General features: G+C 46.9%; 1 long non-coding RNA gene across 2 annotated transcripts; it reads right to left on the bottom strand.

The window, feature by feature from the left end:
• Nucleotides 1–1,482: 1,482 nt before the first annotated feature.
• On the bottom strand, nucleotides 1,483–2,903 carry LOC310908949. Of its 2 annotated transcripts, XR_014589984.1 has the most exons (3): nucleotides 2,742–2,903; nucleotides 1,933–2,232; nucleotides 1,483–1,643 (listed from the first exon to the last, which is right to left on the bottom strand). It is a non-coding gene; the product is annotated as an uncharacterized lncRNA (long non-coding RNA). The 2 variants fall into 2 exon arrangements; XR_014589985.1 differs by lacking the exon at nucleotides 2,742–2,903 and having other exon boundaries at nucleotides 1,933–2,327.
• Nucleotides 2,904–13,410: the final 10,507 nt, after the last annotated feature.

A 13,410-nucleotide genomic window follows, 5' to 3' on the forward strand; every position in this document is an offset into this window, starting at 1 on the left:
ATCTCCATTCCCCTCAAAAAACTTCCAAAATATACACCCAAACCCCCCCCAACTTAAAGACCTGCCACTAACCAAATAAGCATAAACCCACATCTTTTAAACTATATAAATTCATTAACCTAATGCATCAAAACCACAGAATTTTTAATCCTTAGTCAACACCATATATACCGATCCATCACTATATACAAAAACAAATCCTATTTTCTATTAATAAAATAACAAAAAAGTCTCAACTTTTAACTACAAAAAACCCATAAAAACACCTAATTAAAAATAAAATAATCTCATTATAAGTAAGCAAAAACTTCAAACAAACTTCCCCCAAAATAAGTATTTTAAATGCCAAAACCCCTCAAATATTTAAAATAACTACTTCAGAAATGCCTTCTGTACATTCCAGACTGATGTTGAGAGCAAAGCAAGGAAAGAAAAAGCACGCAGCCTGTTTTAAGGAAACAGTGTTTACTCCTGTGCATTCCCTGTCCAGTGTGTTCAGCCCAAGCACAGACAGACTGCAGCACACAGATCTCCTTCGCTCTTTGTTAGTTTTAGCCAGCTAAAGCAAAGACTTTTTTTTCCCTTTTTCTTCTGACTGTTTAAACCTGCTGCAGACTGGAAAACCCAGAGAAGCACAACAATAAACAAATCCATCTACAAAAATAAAAACCAGCACAAATATACTCAAATTAACAGCACCAAAACCAATTATTCCTGACTCAATAAACCCATAATTCCTCAAAACCATCCAAACAAACAGACCCCCTATAAATACACACAAAACCAAAAGATCCATTTGACTACGAACAATATCCCCTAAATTATCCAAAACTATAAAACATATACTCTAATCAAGCAGGCTAAATAAACAAACCTCTGCAACACCACAAACAATAATGTCATCATAAATATTAAGAAACCTTAAAAAACGAACTACATCACACTGTCTCAAACCCACTAAAACAAACACTAGATGCTCACCACGATAAAAGCCACCAGTAAATAAATAAAAACCTCCCCTATACCTCACACCACAGCCAATTACAGCACTGTAAACCCTAGAAAACAAACCCTGGAAAAACACAATATCCCCCAAAACCAATTCAAAACCAAACTCAGTTCAAAAATACTCTGACCATGTGAACTACGAAACCAAACACGAAATAAATACACCACATGTCTCATCACACCGTCTACAAACGGAATAAAGCCACACAATAAATCATTAAAAACCACCAAACAGAAAAAACCCAGCTCTACCCAACCTGAATCCCTCCACACAACACACAAAACCCCAATAACACATTTCAGAAGTCTCTCAAGAAGAGCTACTTAGATTAATTCTACCTCAAATACAAACAAACCCATCCATAAAGTTATCCTCACTCAAAAACCTGATTATGTATGATAAATAATACTCCAAAAAGTCACGCAAAATACTACATCTCCCCTAAGTACATAATATTGAATAAAAGCCACATAGAAACATCATTATTTATTAAAATTCCAGCTGAAAAGAAAATTCCTCCACTTCAGACACTGACAACAACAGAAGAGGAGTTTCTCCAATCAATTTGAACTCCTTTTGTCTCCATAACTCCTTTTTCTTCTGGGAGCACCGGGGAGGGATTGGTGAGACGAAGCTGAAAAGAAAAAAAACATTCCCCCAATAAACCCAAAGTGGCTTATCTGTTTAGCATAGAAGTTTGTCCCTTGTCGTCCCCCGAGGAAATGCTCCAAACCCAAATGCTCCTGCAGTCTCGTCATGAACCACGGCCAGAACTCAGGATAAATTCCTCATTCTTCACAGCTCGATATCGAATTGAGCTGATGCTCCCCTTTTAAACCGCCCCCGGCTGGAACCGGCCCCTCGTTATCCATCCCAGCTGCACCTGTGCCTGCCCTGTCCCCTCTACATTAATTCTAATTTACCGGTTTCTCCTCGCTGCCTTCCTCGGGAGCGCCCGGCACGGCTCCAGCGGCGACAGCGAGTGCTGCAGCTCCGGGCACAGCGCCAGCGTGTCCCGCCCGCCCGCCGGCCGGGGGATCGGCAGCGGCCCCGACACCGCCTTGAATGGGCCGCCGAGGAAGCGGCAGTGAGGGCGGAGACCGGCCGGGAGCGCCCCGGAACTGCCCCCGGCTCGTTCGGTTCGGCTGAGGGGGGCGACGTTCGGGGAAACTCGGCTGGGTTCGGCTGTTCGGCGATTTCCGTCAGCCGTCGGCTCTTCTCGGCTGTTCGGCAACACTCGGTCATTTTCGTCCCTCCCCGGCTCTGTTCGGTGAGGTTGAGCCTTACGTCACTTTTGCCCCTCCCCGCCGCCATCTTGAGAAGGTCGGCCGCAGCGAATCGCGCCGCCATCTTGGTTGTGGCACACTTAAGGACCCCATCGGTGTTTAACACAGTCGCCTGACTAAAATGTCTCCCCTGAACCCGCCCGCGGCGCGGCTGAACCCACAGCGCGTGTCCCTACACCTGGAAACGCCGCAGAAAATTGTCCCCGGGCGGCGCCGTGGTCAGGATTTTTATGCAGGCACTAAGATAGACACACCACAGGTCCTCTCTGTTTCCCGCCCTTTTGGCCGCCATCTTTAGAAGGTCAAGCGCCGCGAGTCGCGCCGCCATCTTGGTTGTGGCATCCCCCCCCAAATGTCCCCCTCGGCTGCTCGCACAGGCGCCTGACCACATCGCCTGCCCGAACACTGCCGCGGCGCCGCTCAGCCCCCATCCCGTGCCCGCGCACCTGCGTACGCCGCGGAAAAAATCGCTCCCGGGCGGCTCCGTGGTCTAGGCCGCGCGCAGGGAGCCGGCTGCCACGTGTCCGGGGGTCTTCGCATTTTTTCTCGCCTTTTTGGCCATGATCTTTCGGTCCTCGGGCGGCAAAACTGCCCGTGAGCTCACAGCCCGGGGCTGCTACGGCGGAGAACTGCAGTACCGCTTTTTATCCACGAGGTGGCAGCATTGCCGCACAGTTCACAGCCCGGGGCTGCTGCGGGCAGGGGGGAGAGCTGCAGTACCGAAATTTATCCACACGATGGCAGCATTGCCGCACAGTTCACAGCCCGGGGCTGCTGCGGGCACGGGGGAGAGCTGCAGTACCGAAATTTATCCACACGATGGCAGCATTGCCTCACAGATCACAGCCCGGTGCCAGGCAGGGGGAGCTGCAGTACCGCTCTGTGTCCACACGGTGGCAGCGCTGCCGCACGGAGCGGACGCAAAAAAGAACGCGCCCAAAATTCCCCTTCCAAACATCCCCGAAAATAAAGGCCCCAAAAGACCCCCAACCACAACAACTACGAGAACCCTGCCATCAACCAAGCCAAAACAAAAATAGCCTTAATTTTATGCTATATTTCCATATTTCTTCTATTTCTTATTAGGATATTTCTATTATCTCATGTATTGATCTACTATAATTTATCTATTTATATAATCTACCTATTTATATTATTAAAATTTATTTATTATATCATGTTCATTTTATTAGGTATATTTTACATACTCTAATATATGGAACATGTAATAATAGTGTAACTAAAGATATTATTCTTAGATGTTGTAGTTGTCTTTTTGTTACGTATATATTTATTTTTTTGTATTTTTATTTTTTTTGGTAGCATTTATTTCTTGATATTTTAAACTATATGACTTCATTAACCTAACAGATCAAAACCAGAGTTAATTAGAATTGAAAGATTGGTTTTCTAAGGGGTAAACACTTAATCTTTATTAAAATAAAAATAAATTCTAATAAATAATATAAAAATAATTTAAAAGTAATAATATAAAATTAAATAATTTTCTCTTTCTGCGTGCTTTTGGGGGGATTGTTTGTGGGGGGGGTTTGTTTTGGGGTTTTTTTTGTTTGCTTAGTTTTAGATTTCTTGGGTAATAAACAAGGAGGTTCAGAGAGTTATAAAATAAAATGTCTACTTAGTTTGATTGCTATCCCCTAACCCCAACCCCTAACCCTAACCCCTAACCCGCTACCCTGACCCTTGACCCCCTGACCCCCTGACCCCCTGACCCCCTGACTCCTGACCCCTGGCCCCTGACCTTTGACCCCTGACCTATGGCCTATTGACCTTTGACCCCTGACCTTTGACCTTTGACCTATGACCCTTGACCTTTGACCCTTGACCCTTGACCCTTGACCTTTGACCCCTGACCTTTGACCTATGACCCTTGACCCCTGACCTTTGACCTTTGACCTATGACCCTTGACCTATGACCCCTGACCCTTGACCCCTGACCTATGACCCTTGACCCCTGACCTTTGACCTATGACCCTTGACCCCTGACCTTTGACCCTTGACCTATGACCCCTGACCTATGACCTTTGACCCTTGACCTTTGACCCTTGACCTTTGACCTATGACCTTTGACCCTTGACCTATGACCCCTGACCTTTGACCCTTGACCTATGACCCCTGACCTTTGACCTATGACCCATGACCTTTGACCTATGACCCTTGACCCCTGATCTTTGACCTTTGACATATGACCTTTGACCTATGTCCCTTGAACTATAACCCCTGACCTACACCCTTTAACCTATGACCCCCTGACCCCCGGCCTTTGACCCTGAGCCCCTGACCTTTGACCGTAATGCATTCTGAACCCTAAAATCAACCCCACATGTAACCCTATATGTAAATGTAACCCTGCATAATTAATTGGGTGATTTGCATATGTGTAGTTAATTAATTAGGTTATTTGCATAGGGTGATTAATTATTCAACTGGCTAATTGGGTCCTTAGTGGTCCAGGTGGGAGTGGGGGGGTGTGGTGATTAAGCAATCATCTATAATCAGCTGCTCCCACCTGGAGGACTAATTAGGGGGGCATACAGTATGTATACCCTGTGTATAGGGGGGCTATTGGGTGTATATATAAATAAAAAAGAATAAAAATCATAAGTCTGGTGCAGTGGTAGGAATTTTCATGCGGCCAGGGACCAAATATTTTTATTTATTTAAAGGTTTTTTTAATATTTGTTCCCTGGCCGCATGAAAATTCCTACCACTGCACCAGAGTTAGAAATTAAGTTAAACTTTATTTCTAACTTTAAATTACAAAGGAAGAGAAAGAGAGAAACAGAGAAAAACAGAGAGAGCGAAACAGACAGAGAAACAAAGCAAAAAAGAGTCAGAGCAACAGAGAAACACAGTGAGTTAGAGCGAAAGAGAGACTTGGAGAGAAACAGAGTTGTTAGAGTGGAAGTAAAAGAGAAACAGCATTAGAGTGAAACTGAGACAGAGTGAGCGTGAGAGAAACAGAGAAACAGACTGAGAAAGAAAGAGAAACAGTTACACTGAAATAGAGTTACAGCGAAACACAGGGAAAGAGAAACAGAGCTAGAGAGAAACACAGAATGAAAGCAAAAGAGAAACAGCTAGAAATAGAACAACAGAGGAAAATAAAGAGTTAAGAGAGAAAGAAGCAGAGTGAGAGAGAAAAGGAAATAGCATGAAGATATAGAGAGGAAAATAAATAGACTTACCTGGAAGTAGGGAAATAGAGTGAAGGAAAGCAAGAAATAGAGTGAGAGAAAATGACTCAATGACACCAAATGAAGACAGGAGCCAAAGGGGGGCAGAGGGGGCGGGAGGGAATCTTAATTAAGGTGGATTCAACTACTATTGAATGAACATTTTTATTTACACTTCAGCAAAACACATGGAAACAACATATACAAATGCAAGTACAGATACAACCCGTAGACACGCTGATAAAAGTACAGCTTCGTGCAGAGCGATACATGGAAACACGGCAGCAAATGCAAATACGGAACAATACAGGGAACCGCAAGCCAAATACACATTGAGACAATAGAACAGTTTTTCTGCTTCTGAAACATCCATTAGATCTCATTTTATTGGTACAGGAAATGCAAAACAAAAGCAGCACATGTAACATAGAACAGTCATCCACCACACGCACCTCCTTCAGCTTGCACACAAACCCACCCTCGCTCTCACCTCAAAGCACCTCCCAAGAACCCCCAATCATCAACACACACTCGCAGCACTCCTCGGGAACGTGGCTCCCGGGAGCCTCGACACAAACCGGCCTGCCTGACGAAAACCCCGGTCCACAGGCCGTCGGCACCCAAACTTTGGCGATGAACATCGCCTCGCAGACCGGCCGGGACCGAGGAAAAAAAACCCAGCTGGGGGGGAAAATTAAAAAAAAAACCCCGAGCTGGGGATTTTTTATTCTAAATTTAAAATGTGTTGAAAAACCTGAAAGGCAAAAGTCACGCACACAAGGTTAGAACCAGTCAAACCAGTCAGCGCGCACACACACACACAGGCAAACACAAGCAAACACAGAGGACTCTCATACACACACAATCATTCTTCAGCGTACATGGTAGATTCCAGGAAACTTGTAGCATCAGCAAGCACAGAGATGCTAATCCTCCTCAGGGACCTGGAAGACAACAAGAGGTGGTCAACAAGCGCTTATCTGACAGCAAGCTATCCCCACTCCAGGCCCATATCTCTTATGCCCAAAACTCCACAGAAAAGAGGTGAACTGTGAAGTTTTACAACTGTTCTACCTCACTAACACTATGTGCCAGGGCAGGGCAGCTCACACATAAGCGGCATAAGATAGCCTGATACAACATAGTCACATACAATAGGATACAGCATAGTCACATACAATAGGATACAGCATAAGCCAGCATAGTATGATACAGCATAGTCACATACAGTACAATACAACATAAGCCAGCATAGTCACATACAACATATTCAGATACAATGTAGGCACATACAATATGAACCAACATAGTGAGATGCAATAGACTCAGATACAATGTAGGCACACACAATATAAGCCGACACTGAGAGACGCAATATTGGCGCATTCAACATTGGCACATACAACATGAGCAGAGACAGGTAGAATACAAGTGCTGACTTCAGATAACTCTGAAAGATACTGCAGGCACGTGAGGGGAATCTAATACCCTCCCTATAAAAGTCCAAGAGAATGGCATCTGAAAAGGCGGCGCTACCCAAGCTGAGAATGAAAATAGATGAGAACGCTCGAGTGTCCGTGTGCCGGCCTCAAAAAGTCAAAACGTAACGAGGCCGGAATAAGGATGATCCGGGAAAGTACGCGAGGAAAGTACGGCCAAAGGGGGCCGGAATGGTGCGGATAAAGCGCCCGGATGTAACAAAGGCCTATCACACAGAAGACAAGGGACACAAACTACATAATGCAGACGCAGACAACACAGCAGACACAACTTGAAACTGCCAGGCAGTTTCACCTTATGGACCCAAGACTCCTAGCACAAGATGAGCCACAGGCTGATGATGCCAAAGGAAAGAAAGCTTTAAGGCAATAGCACGTGATGACGAAACAGAACTCCTTACAAGAACTAGTGCCTAAGTTGTTAATAGGATGCTCGAGAAGCTGGGTAGGCCGAGAGAAGGAAGCGATGACTGCCGGGTGACCGTGGCGATAGCTCTGGACCTGAAGGCGACCTCCTTGGGTGAAAACGTCCACGAGGATGTTGAGACTCGAAGACGGACGACGGCGCAAAACACGCGAGGACGCGGAACTGCCCTGCCCGGCAAAGCCTCCGGTGAGGCCGAGGTGAAACCCTCTCCCGTTAGTTGCGAGGGGCCCGTCCCACCAGGGCTCTCTCCTCTAAGCTGACTTTGAATTGCCTCCTTTTGCAAAGCTTTTTCCCCTTCACCCAAACACCAGCCCAAACACTTATCTTTCAGAAGATGAGCGGACAAAAATCCATCTTCAATGGAAAAGAACACATCCACTTCAGTGCTGCCATATCCAGTCTTGGGCTCCGCACCTCACGGTACCTAGGACAACAAAACAGAAAATGTGACAATTGCCTGACAGAAAAAGTAATCCCCAGGCCTCCCCTGCACCGCTACCCCGGCTCACCTCAGATCGCCATTTGACTCCTGAGGCTGCCCGGAGGGTACCTGCAAAAGGAAAAGGTACACATTTAGCGTGCTGTTAGACACTGCTCACCTGAGTCATCCTGCCAAAATGTCAACTCACCTGCTTGCCTCTCTTCCCTGGTATCCGTAGGGCCGCAGCAGCTCCTACAAAGAAACAAAGCAAAAAGCAGGCTGAGTTACTGTGAAAACACAATTGCTCCAGTCTGACAGAACTCTGAAACATGTATATCTTAAACTTGTACCCACCAAGCTGCCGGGATCCAGGACTGGAACGCCTTGCAAGTAGACCACCTAAAAAAAACCCCAAAAAAACTCAACAGTGTATGCTTAGAGTTGCACCAGAAATTGAGGCCTGAGCAACAACTGCTTCCATCCACCAGTCAACACTCACCCTGTCTGCTTCACCTGGAGTGCCAATATCCCATGTTACCTCCTAAAAATAAAGACAAAGAACAATGAAATACACCTCAACATCAAGTTACTGCTGGTAATACTGTGCATGGGGAGAATGAGACCTGTTAAGGGGTTGAAAGGAAAAAAAAAAGGCACCACAGTGTTCACAGCTTTCTCCATTCAGGTTTTTTAATGTTGCAGAAAATACAGAGGTTTTTCACTAACTGCACTCTCAATTATATCCAGACATCCAATGGACATGGAGGTCATTTTTCAACTTCTTTCTTGCCAACAGCCAAACTTCCACCTACTCAGGGTAAGAAAGAGAATGGAGGGAAAAAAAAAAAAAACAACAAACACAAAAACAAACAAACAAACAAACAAACAAACAAAAAACCCAAAGAAAACATAAGTTAATGGTTTCTGTGTAGAAGTCCACCGGAAGGGTGGTCAGTGTGCAGAGAATGGGAGGCTCCTGGAAAACAGAGAATGCTTGGTCTTTTTTCATGCTATCCTTTATCTTTTTCATATTAAAGCATGGCACAAATGAATTTAGTGTTCTTTGATGTCAGTCTTTTCCTGGTTTTTCTCTCCTTTAGGGTCAAACTTCCACATACTCTGGGTAAGAAATAGTATTTAAAAAAGGAACAAAGAAAACATGAAAAAATAAAAATTAAAAAAAAAATTGAATAAAGTTAATAAAAAGTTTTTTAAAAATTAAAAATACAAAAAAAACCCCATGGAAATAAAATAAAAATCTAAAAAAATCTAAAAGTAATATTAAAAAAAGTTAAAAATTAAAAATAAGTATAAAATCTTTTAAAGAACACAAAACAATAGCTGGACTGGGATGAGGCCTTCCAGGGGCTTTGCTTCCTACTGGCTCCATCCTTTTTTACCACCTACCTGCAAGACGAAAAACAACAGGGATAAAGTTTCAAACAGGATGTCCTTGGTTGAGGCACTTCAAAATAAGATTTTTAACAAAAAGTCGGCCAAAAAAAGAGAGTCTGAAAATCAAGCTATAAGCCTCACAGCTATTTAAAAACAAAACAAAAAAGCTGTCTCTGGTGTGCATAACTTGCCAGCCCCTCACGGTTTGAAGTCCTTAGCATTTATTTTTACCAAGTTGACAACTAAAACCTTGTAGAAAGGTTAAAAAAAAAATCCTGGACAAAGCCAGGCATTTTCCCAAGCCCCCTCAGTGTGGAGCTGTGTCAGCCCCAAGTGTTTGGTCCCCTAGCCCAGCCCAGAGCAGGCTCCAGCTGCTCCCCGGGGGGTGGTTACCAAGGGACTCACTTGTTTGGAGCTGTAAATGCAGATGCCCTGCACTGGAGTGCCAATAAATGTGAAATATGTGACTCTCATCATCAACAGTGACTGACCTTCCCTGGGGAGCCCCCTCACCCGGGATGGGGCACTCTGCCATGGATTTAATCCATCTGCATCTGAAAGGAAGTCAGGACAAAAGTCAAAGTGCTGCAAGATAACTTGACGGCTCCAGACAATTTGTGTCACTCTAGGAATACCCTCTACAGGCCAACTACACCCTACATGACAAATTTCAAGTCCCCAGGACTTGTCCCATTCCCCCCACACCCAGACTAAGCAACAAGGCAGAGCAGCTCCGAGCCAAACACACACCAACACCCGTGACACAGGACAGGACAAAAGGGGGGACACAACAGGGACAGAAATATCTGGGCAAGAAGAATGACCCTGAGGACCGAGAGAACTCGCAATGAGATGACCGAGGTAAGACCGATGGGGAGCTGACCAGGCTCAGAGAACCCTGCAGGAAGAAGATGCCAACGGGATCACTGATCCCAAGAAACGCAGGGACGGATGCCTGAGAATCCTAAGGTCAGACTCATCTACCTATCCCTGCATTCTGACAAGACCTAATCCACCTGAATGGGTGGTGGCAGTGCACAGCTGTGGATACAGCTCAGAACAAGACCTGGAAAGGCATCAGCCTGGACACTTGTGAAGAGAGATGGATTCTGATGTGTGTCTGAGCACCCGAGTCAAAGGCACCTGGCTGAGGAATGCAGAGATCAGAAATGCTAAGATTGATGCCAGGGGTTTTAAAAGGCCCCTTGAAGGGCAAAGGGAAAAGACATGAAAGATATGAGATGCTCCAAAACCACAGAGTGCACAACAGACAAGTGACACGACGTGCCCTGGAACTGCTCTGCCCTGCACACCTCAGCACTGATCAAAAATGAGACTTTCCCTTTACACAGCCTAAGGGGTCACATCTTGGACATCCCCATCTCCAAACCTGATTCACAAAACCCCTCCTGGTGACCCCTGACCCCACATCCCGCTTTCATCCCCTCGGTGACTCCAAGCCCTCCACTTATCTCTCGGATGTCTGGGGATGGGAATTCACATTGGGTGCCAAAGAAGGTCGCCTCTCCCTCTGGGAGACTCCTGCTGTCACTGGGCTGTTGTCTCTCAGTCAGCTACAATAAAGAAAACCAAATATCAAAGCATAATCTCACCAGCACATCCCCCAAAACCTGGCAATTCTGCTACTCCCCCTCTCCTAAGCATGCCTGGGTCCTTGGGCAGCACACTTCAGCTGTGCTCAGAGGCTGACTCTTGCAGTGCCAAGGTCTTAGAGACAGTATTGGTACTGAGCCCACCCACCACAGCCTCCATTAGGGCTGTGAGCAACCCCAGTTAGAGCAGGAAAGGAATGCAGGCTGGACATCCCCAGTGAACCCAAACCCTGTGGACTCTGCCCCCCACTATCACTTCCTGCCTGGCCCTAGCCTTGGGCTTACTGCCTGCACCTCTCAGGGCTTCTGGCATTGTCCTGCATTAGGATTGCTGCCTGCACCTGCTCTCAGGGAAACACAGTGTTGGTAGCGCAGTGCTGTGAGGGCTGGTACACCTGTACTCTGACTTGTATCCCAGCCTGCACCCCTGATTTTCACTGTGTGCTCTCTAGCCTGTGAGTCCTTTACCTCTCAAGCCCTCCCTCAGCCTTCAGCCTCTGTAGGTCAATGCTGAACTGCTCTGCGCCCTCCTGCTGAACCCTACTACCCTACACCCTGCAACCCGGGATGCTCCTGGGACACGGATCCCAGGATGCCCAGGCGGGCAAGGCCAAGAATCTCCCCCCACTGCACCCTAACCCTGTGGACTCTCAAAGACTCTAAGACGACCAACGGTGCAAATCTTGCTAGAATGCAGAGATGGGTTGGGACTGCCCTGCCTGGCCAAGGCTCAGGTGATGCTAAGGAGAAACCCTCTCCCTTTACTCCTGAGGGGTCCATCCCACTAGGGCCCTCTCCTCCTCTAAGGTAACTTTCAATTGCCTCCTGGGACTGAAAAGGTTTTTCCCCTTCTCCCAACCACCAGCCCCAACACTTAGCTTTTGGAATACGAGGGGACAAAATCCATCCTGGACAGAAATGAATGTGTTGGCACCGTGGATTTGAAGACGTTCTCTGCATCCACCTTGGTGCTGCCATATCCAAACTCCAGCTGTGCACCTCCTCACACTACCTGGGACCACAGAACAGAAAATGTGACTATTCCCCTCCAGAAAAGTCACCCCCGGGGCTCCTCTGCACCGCTGTCCCGGCTCCCCCTCAGATCTTCACCCCACTCCAGAGGCTGCCCAGAGTGAACCCAGCAAAAGGAAAAGGGACACACTGAGCACAGCACTCACCCACGGGCCACCTGCCCATGTGCCGACTCACCCCCTCCCTCTATTCCTTGGCACACCTGGGGCAGCAGCAGCACCTGCAAAGAAACAAAAAAGGAAAAATCATACCGAGTTACTGTGAAACAGCAACCTCCCTGCTCTGACTGAAGCAGGACACAAGTGAGCCTTAATGTTGCACCCATCTGCCCTCCTCTGGCATCCTGGGCCAGCACATCTGCCAAGGGGCCACCTAAAATAAAACAAAAAAAGACCAGTGAATGCTTAGAGTAGAACCAGAAGAGAGACTTCAGCAATAGTAACTGCTTCTGTCCACCCATCACTGCTCACCTCGTCCACTTAACCTTGACTGCAGAGATCCAGCCTTGCCTCCTAAAAATAAAGACAAAGAGCAGTGCTGTGACGAGGCCACCATTTACACCTCCCCTGCAAACACAAACAGTGACTGACCTTCTCAGGGGAGCCCCCTCACCCGGGATGGGGCACTCTGCCACGGATTTAATCCATCTGCATCTGAAAGAAAGGACAAAAGTCAAAGTGCTGAAGGAGCATTTGACAATTCCAGACACTTTGTGTCACTCTAGGAATACCCTCTACAGGCCAACTACACCCTACATGACAAATTTCAAGTCCCCAGGACTTGTCCCATTCCCCCCACACCCAGACTAAGCAACAAGGCAGAGCAGCTCCGAGCCAAACACACCGACACCCGTGACACAGGACAGGACAAAAGGGGGGACACAACAGGGACAGAAATATCTGGGCAAGAAGAATGACCCTGAGGACCGAGAGAACTCGCAATGAGATGACCGAGGTAAGACCGATGGGGAGCTGACCAGGCTCAGAGAACCCTGCAGGAAGAAGATGCCAACGGGATCACTGATCCCAAGAAACGCAGGGACGGATGCCTGAGAATCCTAAGGTCAGACTCATCTACCTATCCCTGCATTCTGACAAGACCTAATCCACCTGAATGGATCACAGCAGTGCACAGCTGTGGATACAGCTCAGAACAAGACCTGGAAAGGCACCAGCCTGGATGCTTGTGAAGAGAGATGGATTCTGATGTGTGTCTGAGCACCTGAGTCAAAGTTCAATGATATCAGTGCCTGTCCAAGGAACAGGGAGATGTTAAGAACAATGCCTGGGGTCTCCAAAAGACCCCTTGAAGGGTTAAGGCAAAAGACACACCACACAGGACACACAACAGACACAGAGTGCACAACAGACAAGTGACATGACGTGCCCTGGGACTGCTCTGCCCTGCACACCGCAGCACTGTGAGACCTTCCCTCTCTGTGCCCTAAAGGGGTCACAGCTTGGACATCCCCATCTCCAAACCCGACCCAAAAATCCCTCCCAGTGACTCCCAACCCACAGCCCACTTTCAC

This window comes from Zosterops lateralis, assembly GCF_965231275.1.
Source record: "Zosterops lateralis genome assembly, chromosome: 4".
NCBI lineage: Eukaryota > Metazoa > Chordata > Aves > Passeriformes > Zosteropidae > Zosterops > Zosterops lateralis.